The sequence below is a fragment of the Myotis myotis genome, unplaced genomic scaffold (genome assembly GCF_014108235.1).
Source record: "Myotis myotis isolate mMyoMyo1 unplaced genomic scaffold, mMyoMyo1.p scaffold_m19_p_2, whole genome shotgun sequence".
Lineage (NCBI taxonomy): Eukaryota > Metazoa > Chordata > Mammalia > Chiroptera > Vespertilionidae > Myotis > Myotis myotis.
This window is the reverse complement of record NW_023416324.1, coordinates 13,845,713-13,857,962: the sequence shown is the minus strand read 5'-3', so window position 1 is coordinate 13,857,962 and position 12,250 is coordinate 13,845,713. Positions and strand designations below refer to the sequence as shown.

The window sequence follows — 12,250 nt, the reverse complement described above, 5'->3', positions numbered from 1 at the left end:
GACGGATGTCACCAAAGTTGAGGGGAAGCAAGGGCCGAATCTTGGGCCATGAAGGGGATGGGGAGTTTGGAAAGAGCACACGACCCCCTGAGACGGTGATCTGCCCCTGGTGGTCTTCCTGCCTAAGCACACGGCTGTAGAGCGCCTGGGAAGGCACCCGGACCCACTCTAGCCGCGCTGGACGCAGAGAAGAGAGATATATGTACACACCGCGCTGTGTGATTTACACATCCAGACTCACCCTCCCTCCCCTGAGCTCTAGAGGCTTCTATTTTTAGCTTTCTATTGAGTAATTCTACTTGGGTGGCCTACAGGTACTACAATTGCTTTACAGGTATTCATTTAATTGGATTACTGTGCTAGAAATCTCCAATCTGGAAAGGAACCTGATGAGGGGAAAGGGTATCTAGTTGTGGTTGTCACTAATCTTTTCTTCAAGACGACGTTGTCGGTGGAGTCCCTAGCTCTCATAGCACTTTGTTTATTTTTCTGTTATGTACTTACCTTATGACTCTTTGCTTACAACTCACCCCTAGCTACCAGACCATGACTGCCTTTGAGTCCCCAGTCCCTGGCACAGCTTCCAGCTTACAGTAGACGCTGAATAAGGATTGCTGGATGAAAGCAGAGAGCACTGTGTTTACACCACGGATAGAGCAGCACAGACAAAGGAAAACATAATTCTGCGTGAGATCAGAGACGGACTCCCAGGAGGTTATGGTGAGACTGAAAGGATGAACAGAATTTCAGCAGGAAAAGAACAGGAGTGCCTTCCAAGCAAAGCTGTTCAAGGGCAAAGGAAGCGGGACAAAGGTCAGTGTGCGCAGACATCAAGTAATCTGGTGTGGCCAGAGTGTACCTGCTTGGTGGGGACGCCATGAGACCAAGTTAGGAAGGTAGGTAGGAGCCAGGAACCGTGAAAACAAGACCAGAGAGTTTTGAGGTGAGATCCAGTCACTATCAGCATGCCATTGAAGGTGTTTAGGCAGGGAGATGATACACCAACCCAACTCAACTTTCAGTGTCACTGAAGGTGGACCGCCTTTGTATCTTAGTTCTTCGAGGCCCTCGTGTTTTGAATCTCCCGCTACCTCCAACCTATTACAAAGAGGTGAGGAAAATACTGTGCCCATTTTTGTTGGAGGTTTGTTGAGTCGGGGAGCTCTGAATGGCTAGATTTTGAAATCTGAGAAAGTCAAATTATTTCTGATAAGATTTTTTTGTTTGTTTCAGTCTTTCCTCTAACCCCTTAAAAAAAAAAATCAGAGCACAGGAAACAATGCTTCACCTGATTAGAAAAAAGAAATTCTTAGAATGTTACACCTTCATTTCCTGTTTTCTACCTGTGTTATTGGGTAACTTTTTTGGAGGGACTATAATTTCAAACAGAAAAGTTTTAAGAATAGTACAAGGGCCCTAGCAGGTTTGGCTCAGTGGATAGAGTGTCAGCCTGCAGACTGAAGGGTCCCGGGTTTGATTCCTGTCAAGGGCACAGGCCCAGGTTGCAGGCTCGATCCCCAGTGTGGGGCATGCAACAGGCAACCGATCAGTGATTCTCTCTCATCATTAATGTTTCTATCTCTCGCTCCCTTCCTCTCTGAAATCAATAAAAATATATTTTTTAAAAAGAATAGTACAAGGAATTCCTGTATACTCTTTACCCAGAGTTACCATTACTTACATTTTTGCCTATTTTAAAAATCAGTCTCTCTCTATTTTTATATATATACTTCCCCCCTGAATCACTGAGAGTAAGATGTGTGCCCCCTTAATTCCCCAATTACATACTTCAGTGTGTAAGAATACCATTTTCTAACTTATCCCACACTACAATGAACAAAAGCAGGAAATTTAACATTGATAAAAATACTATTATCTAAATCAGAGTCTATATTCAAATTTTCTGTTATCCCAATGTCCTTTATAGCTATTTTCTCTTCAACTTTTTTAAGATTGTTAAATGATTTGCCTTTTGTTCCAAGACAGTTCAATAATCTTTATAGTCTTGTTATATTTTCTTCACTTACACATTACTGCATATTTGATACAGTTTAAAAGGATGGATTGATGAACTACTACAGTAACTGTAAACAAGTTTGAACAGTCTTTAAGTCTTTCCCATCAGACCAGTGTCAGGCTCCATAATCAGACTTTTCTAGATTTAAACTCTGGCTCCCCTGTTTGCTTTGCTTCCCTTTTGGTTTCCTCAACTATAAAACCCTACCCTATATAATAAAAGCCTAGGTGGCGTCGCACAATGTCGTCACAAGACGGCCACCCCCACATCGCCACAAGATGGCCAGCAGGGGAGGGCAGGGAGCAACCGGGCCTGAAGGGGAGGGCAGTTGGGGATGAGATCAGGCCAGCAGGGGAAGGCAGCTGGGGGCAACCAGGCCTGCAGGGGGGGACAGTAGGGGGCCATCAGGCTGGCAGGGGAGGGCAGTTGGGGGCAAGACCAGGCATGTAAGGGAAGGCAAGTGGGGGCGAGATCAGGCCTGTAGGGGAGGGTAGTTGGGGGCAAGACCAGGCCAGCAGGGGAGGGCAGTTAGGGGCGACCAGGCCAGCAGGGGGGGGCCGTAGGGGGCTATCAGGCTGGCAGGGGAGGGCAGTTGGGGGCGATTGGACTGGCAGGGGAGGGCAGTTGGGGGCAATTGAGCCGGCAAGGGAGGGCTGTAGGGGCGATCGGGCCGGCAGGGGAGGGCAGTTTGGGGGCGATTGGGCCGGCAGGGGAACAGTAGGCGTCAATCAGGCAGGCAGGCAGGCAAGCGGTTAGGAGCCAGCAGTCCCGGATTGTGAGAGCGATCCCAGATTGGAGAAGGTGCAGGCTGGGCTGAGGGACCCCCTCCCCTCTGTGCACAAATTTCGTGCACCGGACCTCTAGTCCTAATAAAAGCATAGTACATAAATTGTCCCCTCGACCAGAAGTTCGTCCAGGAGTTTGACCAAGGGGCGGGGCCAGCTGGGGGAAGGGAGGGAGTAGCCGGCCGGCAGCTGGCAGCCACTAGGGACCCTACTGGTGCATGAATTTCATGCACTGGGCCTCTAGTGGGAATAATAACAGTCCTTGGATATTAAAAGAATTAAATGAAAGAATATATGCTACGTGCTCAGAATAATGCTTTGCATATAGTTAATGCTAAATAATGATTTTTATATAGGCACAATCTATGCCAATGCATTGTTGGGCGGAAAGGACTCAGATGCTAGCAGAACCACAGGTGTACTTGATATTAAAAGAATAAAATGAGAAAAATACATACCCAAATGATCTAATTCCAAGCAACAAAATGCCTACAAAAGTAAAACTAACACTTTGTATCATTTTAAGAAAACTGTTCAAGCACAGACCTATTCATAAAACCAGTTCTGGATCAACCACTGGCAGTAGTAATATGGCTCCAGTGGGAAAACATTTAAAGATTTAAAATCAGAGAACGGGCTCAAAAAGGCCTCACAAAATTTTATGTTGGAATTCATTACATACAGTATTAGAGACATTACCATTCAGACGATGGTTCCCTTGCTAAAGGCAAGTCACGAGATTTTTTTTAGCTATAGCTTAAGTTAACCATTTCATAATTTTTGACATTATAAATTCCCTTTCTGGGGATTGAGTCTGTAATCTGGGCATGTGTCTGACCATGAATCAAACAGCAACCTCCTGGTTCATGGGTCAATGCTCAAACAATGAGCCACCCTGGCCGGGCTGTTAGATTTTAATAGAAAGAGATATGATCAAAGTCAGCCAATAGACCTGACAATCCTAGCACACATGGAAAAAAAACCCATTTTATAAGGTAACTCAGCTGGTTAAGTAAAAAGTATCTTGGGTTTATTAAGGCAAAGAAAAAAATTACAAAAGGATACTGTTTCCATGCTGTTATTACCAGAGTTGTTGCTAACTCTGACTCAACATCAACTATGACAAGACTAAGCTGTCCCTCAGTTTACTAACCCAGGAGACTACTGACCGGTTCAACCGAAAGGGCTGCCCCAATACCCTCCAGCTTCTGCAAGCAAAGTTTAGCAACTGTAGCTGAGGCTGGCTTCCGGCAAATTGTTTCTTCATGGAAACATCAAATGAGTGGAAAACTCCAAGTAGCATGACCATCTGCTCTGCTACAAGCCTTGTGACAAAAGCAATCCATCAAGGCAAAATGTCAAGCACATGGATTTGGCTTTGCATTTTAAGTTCTGACCAGAAAAGATAAATTCCTCCTCCTCCAGGATTAAAAAAAACACATTTCCTTTTTTTTAAAAAATGTGGAACGCTTCACAAATTTGCGTGTCATCCTTGCACGGGAGCCATGCTAACCTTCTCTGTAGGGTTCCAATTTTAGTACATGTGCTGCCGAAGCGAGCAGCAAATTTCCTTTTGAAAAGAATATGCTTCTCAACTAAGTGAACACTTGAACTACTTCAGTCAGGGCTTCCCTCCCGCCCTGGCTTCCTGTCCGGAATGGAGTCTGGAAGACGTCCGGTCTAATTAGCATATTACCTTTTATTATGATAGACCAGAAGAAGATAGTAGGAAAATTCTTGTTTTCACTAAAAGCATTGACAGCTCTCCCCAAGCTAAGACAGAAAAGGTTTGCCAACCCAGTAAAATGTAAGACTGATGGCATGGCTAAAAAAAGCGGGGGGGGGGGGGGGGAGGGGGCGGGGCGGGGGAGGGCGGGGGCTATTCGTTTTCAGGCCTTTCATTGTCTTCCTGCACCCCAAGTGCACTTCTAGAACACCATGATAAAATCCCCACCAAAAAGGACAGATCTGCATGATGCACAAACATGTTCATCCTCAGTCTCAATAAATACTGTTTGTGTCTTTATAATTTAATACACAGAACCAGAGCTAATGAAATAACCTTAAAATGATATCATTAAAAATCACGTGTAATCACAGCTACAAATATGTCCGTTGCTTCTCTTACCCAATGCAGATTTCTGGGAAAAGTTAGGATAGACGTAGTGTGCCCAGGTGATTTTTCCGTAAGAGGGCGCGAATAGTTTGGGCTTTGAGTACCACACTGAAAAACATCACCTTCATCCCAGCCTGGATCTGAAACAAGGATCTCAACAGCTCCCGTACACAGACTCCTAATCCCACGGAAGCCCGAAGGAAGCAACCTGAAAACAGCACCGCTGCTCCATCGGTCTGGGCAGCAGATGGAAGCAGACAAGTTGCAAGAAGTTAGTGAAAAAGTAATGCATCGCGGGGGAGGCGGAGCGAGAGGGAAACGGGGGGCTCCAGCGGCTGGCCCCTCGCTTTCACCGACAGCACCTTCCCTGCCTCCAGCAGCAGGTTGGGCCTGTCAGCTTTTCAGAAGTCCAGCCGTCGTCTGAGAGCGCTGCCGGCGGGGAGGGGAGGGCCATTTTCTTGGACGCCACCCCGGAGCTGCCAGGGGAGACGCCGGGCACGGGAGGGGCTGGCCCCGGAGGCCAGGGCGCCCGGGGATCGCCAGGGTCGGGGGCCCCAGAGTGCCCACCCCTCCCGGGCAGCTGCGCACCAGTTGTTCTCTTTCACCGTTTCTGTTGTTGTTTTGGTGTAACTTTGCGCACCCCGTGCTCAACACCCGGCCCGGCGCCGGCTGAACACCTGTCGGAGAGGTCCGGGCCCGCCACACCCGGCGAAGGGGACTCACCTGCGCCCTGGGCAGCTCGGCTGCAGCCGCGGAGGCCGGGCGGGGCTGCGTGGGAGCCGGGACGCCGGGAGGAGCCGGTCCGACCCGGGGAGACGTGCCGGGCGGTGGCCGACGCAGAGTCGGGGCGGGCAGCCTCACCGCCACACCCTCGTCGCCGGCCGGAGAGACCGCCTCGCCGGGGAACCAGCGTCGCGAAGGCCCAGCCGAGCTGCCGGCGTCGCGCGCGCCCAGCCCCGCGCGCTCCCGCCCCGCCCCGCCCCGCGTGCCCGCCCCCCTCCCGGCGGAGCCGCCCGGCGCAGGCGCCCGAGGTCGGCGGCCCGAGGGTGCGCGGGGCCCGGCCGCCGGCAGGAAGCGGCCCCGCCCTGGCGCGCGGCCGTGGGGCTGGGCGGGGGCGGGGCGCGCGCGCACTGGGCCGGCGCCGCTGGTTTTCTGGTTGCGGGCGCTCATGGGTGTTCCGGCGGTCATGCTGGGGCGGGGGCGCGAGGGACCCAGGACCCGGGACCCTGAGCGACCGCGCACCGCGGCCAGAAGTGGCCGGTCTCCTCCGCCCGCTTAGCCCCATGTCGGTCCCGAGAACAGTGGGAATATCGGGAGCGATTAGGAGGGCCCGTTACTACGCACGGTGCGCCGCCTGCTCTGCGAGCCCGGCCTCGTTTGACCTCCCGGAAAGCAGCGAACTGTCCGTTATCCTCATTTTATAGGTGCGAGGGCTCCCCTGTGCGTCCTGGCCCGCGAGGGGCTGCTGGGAGGCAGCTGGGCGACAGGCAGCACTTGGGTGTGCAGCTGCTCATCCGCGGCGCTTAGCCACGCGGGGCACTGCCGCCCCCTCCTGCCCCTCCACCGCTCCCCTCTGCACCCTATGCACAATATTCATAATGCTTAGATTTTTAGGTCGTTTCTTTCCTTCTTTACAAACACACTTTCCGTGCAGAGTCTTGCTGGATTCTCTCAGAAGCCCTGGGAGACAGTGGAGCATAATTACACTTATTTTACAAATACTAGTAGAGCAAGGGCCTTAGCTGTTCAATGAGTTGTCCAAAGTTACAGTGATAGGACTGCGGCTTCCTTTGATAGATATCATTATGATTATCTTATTTTTTAATATATTTTTATTGATTTCAGAGAGGGAGGGAGAGGGAGAGTGATAGAAACATCAATGATAAGAGAGAATCATGGATTGGCTGCCTCCTGCACGCTCCCCCCCTCCCCACCCCTCCAATCGAGCCTGCAACCCAGGCATGTGCTCTGAACCATGACGTCCTGTTTCATAGGTCGAGGCTCAACCACTGAGCCACACCAGCTGGGTTTGTGTGTGTTTGTTTTATGAGACATCTGGACCAAGTTTGGGAGAGAGTCTGTGTCTCTTCCCTTAGTCCACAGAGAGGGAAACAGAGAGGCACAGAACAGGATAGGAATTTGTCTTAAGGATGTGCAGTTGGAGGGAAATCAGCCTGATCACTGCCCCCCCACCCCCCAATAACCCCCTCAGAGTCAAAGTGAAGGTCAAAATCAGGGAGGCAGTGTTGTCAGGCACACAGAGCCTGGGTCATGATCCTGTACCATCAGAGACTTATGTCTAAGGATTGCCCCCCAAGACCCCCCCCACCCCCCGCTCATTCTTTCTGTTGTTTCTGCTGTTCCCCACCTTGACCTAACCAAGTTCTTCTCTTTCATTTACTTAACAGATATTTATTGAAAGTCAATTCTTTCGTTAAGGTCACCCTAAGAACCGCAGTAATTTTTCTTCTCTAAATGCCTCTAACACAGCAACTTTGGCGAAAACTGAGTTTTTCGGTCAAATGAGTTTGGAAACTGCAGCATTCTGTATCCCTGACTGAGGATCCATAATGCACATGAACAGAAATGGCTCTGAGAAATCCCACAATATAAAGACTGGTTTAGCCTTAACTCAGAGCTTCCCTGAGGGGTTAGGCCCTGTGCTTCCAACTGTGAAGCCACACAAACCTACCCCTTCAGGGGCTCACAGCTAGGCGAGACAGGTAAATAAATAGATACTTGCAAAACAATTGTATACATGCACTCACAAAGGCATTTGTAAAGTGCTAACAAAGCAGAGGAAGAAGTGAGCGGTTCTACCTAGAAAATTAAGGGAAGGCCCTACCTGATTTGGCTCGTGGATAAAGCATCGGCCTGCAGACTGAAGGGTCCCGGGTTCAATTCCGGTCAAGGGCATATACCTCGGTTGCCAGCCTGGGCTCTGGTCGGAAGGAGGCAACCAATCAATGTGTTTCTATCACATCAATGTTTCTCTGTCTCTGTCTTTCCCTCTCTCTTCCACTCTCCCTAAGGGGGGGAAAAAAAAAGCAATGGAAAAATATCCTCGGGTGAGGATTAATAAAAAACCAACCAACCAACCAAAAAAGAGGCTATTTGAGTAGGAGTTTTCTAGGTGGAGTATATGGAAAAGGCATTCCATAGAAATAACAGCTTATTTGGACATACAAGTAAACCTTTGTGTTGTTCTTTGGTATTAAATATTGTTCATGTTTTTTTGTTTTATTTATTTATTTATTTATTTTTGCATGCGATATACCACTCAAACTGGGTTAAGCAATGATGGGATTCATTGACTCATATAACAGAAAAGTCATGGACTTCAGGCATGGCTGGATCCAGGTGCTTAAACTGTGACATCAGGATGTAGTCTTTGTTCTCCACTTCCCAACTGTTTTCTTCTTGTAGACTTTTCATTCTCAAGCTGCCTTTCCCAATGAGTTGGCAGAATAGCGGCTTACAACTTCCAATCACATCCTTACCAGCAGAAAGAACTTCTCCTCCATGCAGTCAACACAAGTCGCAGGACTACTTCTTGTTGGTCTAACTTGGTTGCTTTACATCACTAAACCACTCTCTTGAGAAGGGATGTGGAATATTCTCACAACTCAGGCCTGGCTCATGTACTTAGCTCTGGGGCTGAGATCAGCAGCTCTTAATCTCATGGACTGAGCACTGGGGAGAAGTAGCTTCCTGTGCGAGGTATTTTCTTCCCCTCAGATCTACCTTCTGCCATTTTCTTTTCTGATTTGTGCCTCAGGAAGCCGATCCGCATGGCTGGCTTTAATGGGTGCCTCTGGCTTACAGTCAAATTTATCCAGTGGAAGATATTGGGAGGAGATCAGAGGGTTGGAGGAGGATGGAGTAGGGTAGTATTTCATAGGCCTCTTCCCTTCTAGGTCACTGCAGGTAAGCTACGTACATCTACTGAGGCCTCTGTCACGTGATTCTTTTCATATAGGTCTCACTCCTCGTTCCGATAGAGTCTCCCTTCTCTTGGCCTAGAGGTGGTAATGGCTCTTCTCTGTTGGAAGCTCAGGATATCATACCATCATTACTTCTTGTTTCCCTCAACCTCGCCCACACATTTGTAAGTAACCTTTACCAATCTCCCCTCAAATTAACCTTCTGCTGGAACCCTGACGGTTACATTCATCAAAAGCAATTCAAGTTTCGGCCCAGCCGGTGTGGCTCAGTGGTTGAGTATCAATCCATGGACCAGGAGGTCATGGTTCAATTCCCAGTCAGGGCACATGCCCGGGTTGCAGGCTCAATCCCTGGTTTGGCGGGGGTGGAGGGGTGGGGTGGGGGAACGGGCGTGCAAGAAGCAGCTGATCGATGATTCTCTCTCATCATTGATGTTTCTCTCTCTCCCTTCCTCTTTGAAATCAATACAAATATATTTTTAAAAATGTAACTCAAGTTTCTATTACCAAAAGGAAGGGAAGGGATAAAGAGCAGGCCATCGCAATAAGATAGCCTTACATTATTACAGTAGCGCTGCTATCGTAATGCAGACCAGAGATGACAGTGGCGTGGACAACAGTAATAGGGGAGGAGGTGGTGAAAAATAGTATGATTCCGGCTATATTATAAGGGCAAAGTTAACAAAATGTACTGGTGCGTTACATGTAAGTTGTGAGCATTAGGGAAGCGCTGAGGAAGTAGTTGGAAAACATAGGTCTGGAGCCTGGGCGTGAGCTCAGTCCAGGCGTAGTGATTGTGGAGGGAGGGTGGTGGGTAGTTGGAATCATGGGCTCAGATGAGATGACCCAGGAAAAGCATGTGGAATAGAGCACAAAAGGGCAAAGGGCAGAATCCAGAACAGCAGCAGCCTTTACGTGGTGGGCAGCGGAAGAGTTTCCATTTTGTGTCTTATCAACTCGGTTATGAGACACTCGAGAGTAAGAACGGAATCTTCCACATCTTTCCTTTCACCATTGTGTCCAGCAAGGTGCTAGGCACACAATGTGTGATAAATGCTTGTGATGAATGAACTTCACACCGTTTCACATTTCTAACCCGCCTTCCCATCACTGTGAGTTTTGAGTTTCAGGCAGAGAGAGAGAGAAAAAAAAAAAGAGAAATTGATCCTTTGTGGCTCGATCCACTTGAAAGCTGTGCCGAGGTTGACAAGTGTTTTGCTGCCCTGGAAAACCCAATCGAGCCTGTCAGATGCTGCTGCAGATCTCGAGGGACTCACCTCGGGCCTTTCAGGAGAATTTCCAGGTAGGCGATTTCATTTCAGATTTTGTCACTCCTGAGTCGATTTAAAAGTCAGTACTTTAAAATCGCTAAATTAGATTTGTGCTAGGGAAGTAAGAGAAGTGATGAAAGATCTCCATCTCACATTCATGCGTTGCTGGTGGAATGTCAATGGAGATGACTGGTTTTGGAAACTGTTTACCCGGTTATCAAGCTAAATGTACACCTATCCTATGACCCAGAAATTCTACTCCTAGATATACACCCTAGGGAAATTTAAGCAAATGTCCATCCACACACCCCCCCCCCCCCCCGAAAAGAATGCTTTTTATTCATACTGTCCCTAAACTGGAAATATCCCAAGTGTCCATCAAAAGAAGAATGGATAGCCCTGACCAGTGTGGCTCAGTTGGTTGGGCATCATCCTGTGCATTGAAAGGCTGCGGTTTGATTCCTGGTCAGGGCACATGCCCGGGTATCAGGCATGATCCCTGAGTAGGGGGCATGCAGGAGGCAACTGAGTGATGTTACACTCTCACACTGATGTTTCTCTTTCTCCCTCTTCTTTCCTTCCCTCTATAAATCAATAAACTATAGAAAGAAAAGAAGAATGGATAAACAAATGATGGTATATCCAAGCAATGGAATGCTACACAGCCTGGAAGGAGCTGTTCTTTAAACAGTGCAATCCTTGAATTTGTTAGGAGATACTATTTCCTGATTAATTTGAGTGGCAGATGGATTGAGAATAAGATCCAAATGACCAATCAGAAATGATGGGGTGTAGAGAGAGCCTAGGAGAAAATGGAACATTAAAAAATGGGGACCTGCATGAATAGCCCCGGGGTTAAAATTATTTTGATTTTTCTTGACTATCAGGAGATAGGAGTCAAACTGACAGCCTTTCGGAGACTGGTGATTTGAACAGGAAGAATTTAATATAAGCCCAGCTGGTGTGGCTCAGTGGTTGAGCATTAACCCATGAACCAGGAGGTCGCAGGTCAACCCATTCAGGGCACATGCCTGGGTTGCAGCCTCGATCCCCAAGCCCATCAGTGATTCTCATCATTGATGTTTCTATCTCTTTCTCCCTCTCCCTCTCTGAAATAAAATAAAAAATAAAAAAAATAAAAAATTTTTTTAAAATTAAGAAAAAAAAAATTTAAGCCCAACTGGGATGGCTCAGTGGTTGAGCATGGACCTATGAGCCAGGAAGTTATGGTTCAATTCCCTGTCAGGGCACATGCCCAGGTCGTGGGCTCGATCCCCAGTGTGGGGTGTGCAGGAGGCAGCTGATCAGTGATTCTCTCTTATCATGGATGTTTCTTTTCTTTTTTTTTTTTTATTGCTTAAAGTATTACAAAGGGTATTACATATGTGTCCATTTTATCCCCCCGCCCTAGACAGTCCCCTAGCCTCCCCTATCCCCCAATGTCTTATGTCCACTGGTTATGTGCATAGCAGCACAATTCACCATAGCTAAGATCTGGAAACAGCCTAAGTGCCCATCAGTAGATGAATGGATCATGGATGTTTCTAATTCTCTCCCTCTCCCTTCCTCTCTGAAATCAATAAAAAATATTTTTAAAAAAGAATTTAATAAAAAGAATTGTTACCTAAATACGTATGAAGTTATTGACTAGTAACTGAGTAGGTAAAAAGAACTCTGAGGGATTATGGAGTAGCAATTGCAGAAAGCAGCTACCATCCCCAGAAGGAAAGGAACCAAGGGAAGAAGTTGCAATTATTAAAATTTAAAAGATAAGAGGATATTCAGCTATAAAAATGAACCAAGTACGGATACATGCTACAGCTTGGATGAGCTGTGAAAACATTATGCGAGGTGAAGAAGCCAGGCACACAAGTCCACATATCAGATTCCATTCATATGAAAATCCAAAGTAGGGAAATCTATAGAGACAGAAAGTAGATTAGTGGTTACCAGAGGCCGGGAGGGAGAGGTGGGGGTATAGGAAGGGATAGCTATAGGGTACTGGGTTTCTTTTTTAAAAAGATGTGGTAAAATATATATAAAAGTTCTACTGGACAGCACTGCTCTAGAAAAAACTAGCCAAATATAAGACGCAAACTCAACAGACATCACATGGG

General features: G+C 47.7%; 1 protein-coding gene and 1 non-coding gene across 9 annotated transcripts in view; both read right to left on the bottom strand.

Moving 5' to 3' along the window:
* Positions 1-5,891, bottom strand: part of RCAN3 (RCAN family member 3) — a 39,395-nt gene extending 33,504 nt beyond the window's left edge. For 4 of the 8 annotated variants that reach the window (XR_004973842.1, XR_004973841.1, XM_036347596.1 and 1 more), the window contains exon 1: positions 5,642-5,891. The gene's annotated coding sequence lies outside the window, so the exon portion shown is untranslated. The other 4 variants (XM_036347592.1, XM_036347593.1, XM_036347595.1 and 1 more) reach the window with 3 other exon arrangements.
* LOC118677851 lies at positions 4,258-4,364 on the bottom strand. Its single transcript, XR_004974575.1, has one exon. It is a non-coding gene; the product is annotated as a U6 spliceosomal RNA (small nuclear RNA).
* Positions 5,892-12,250: the final 6,359 nt, after the last annotated feature.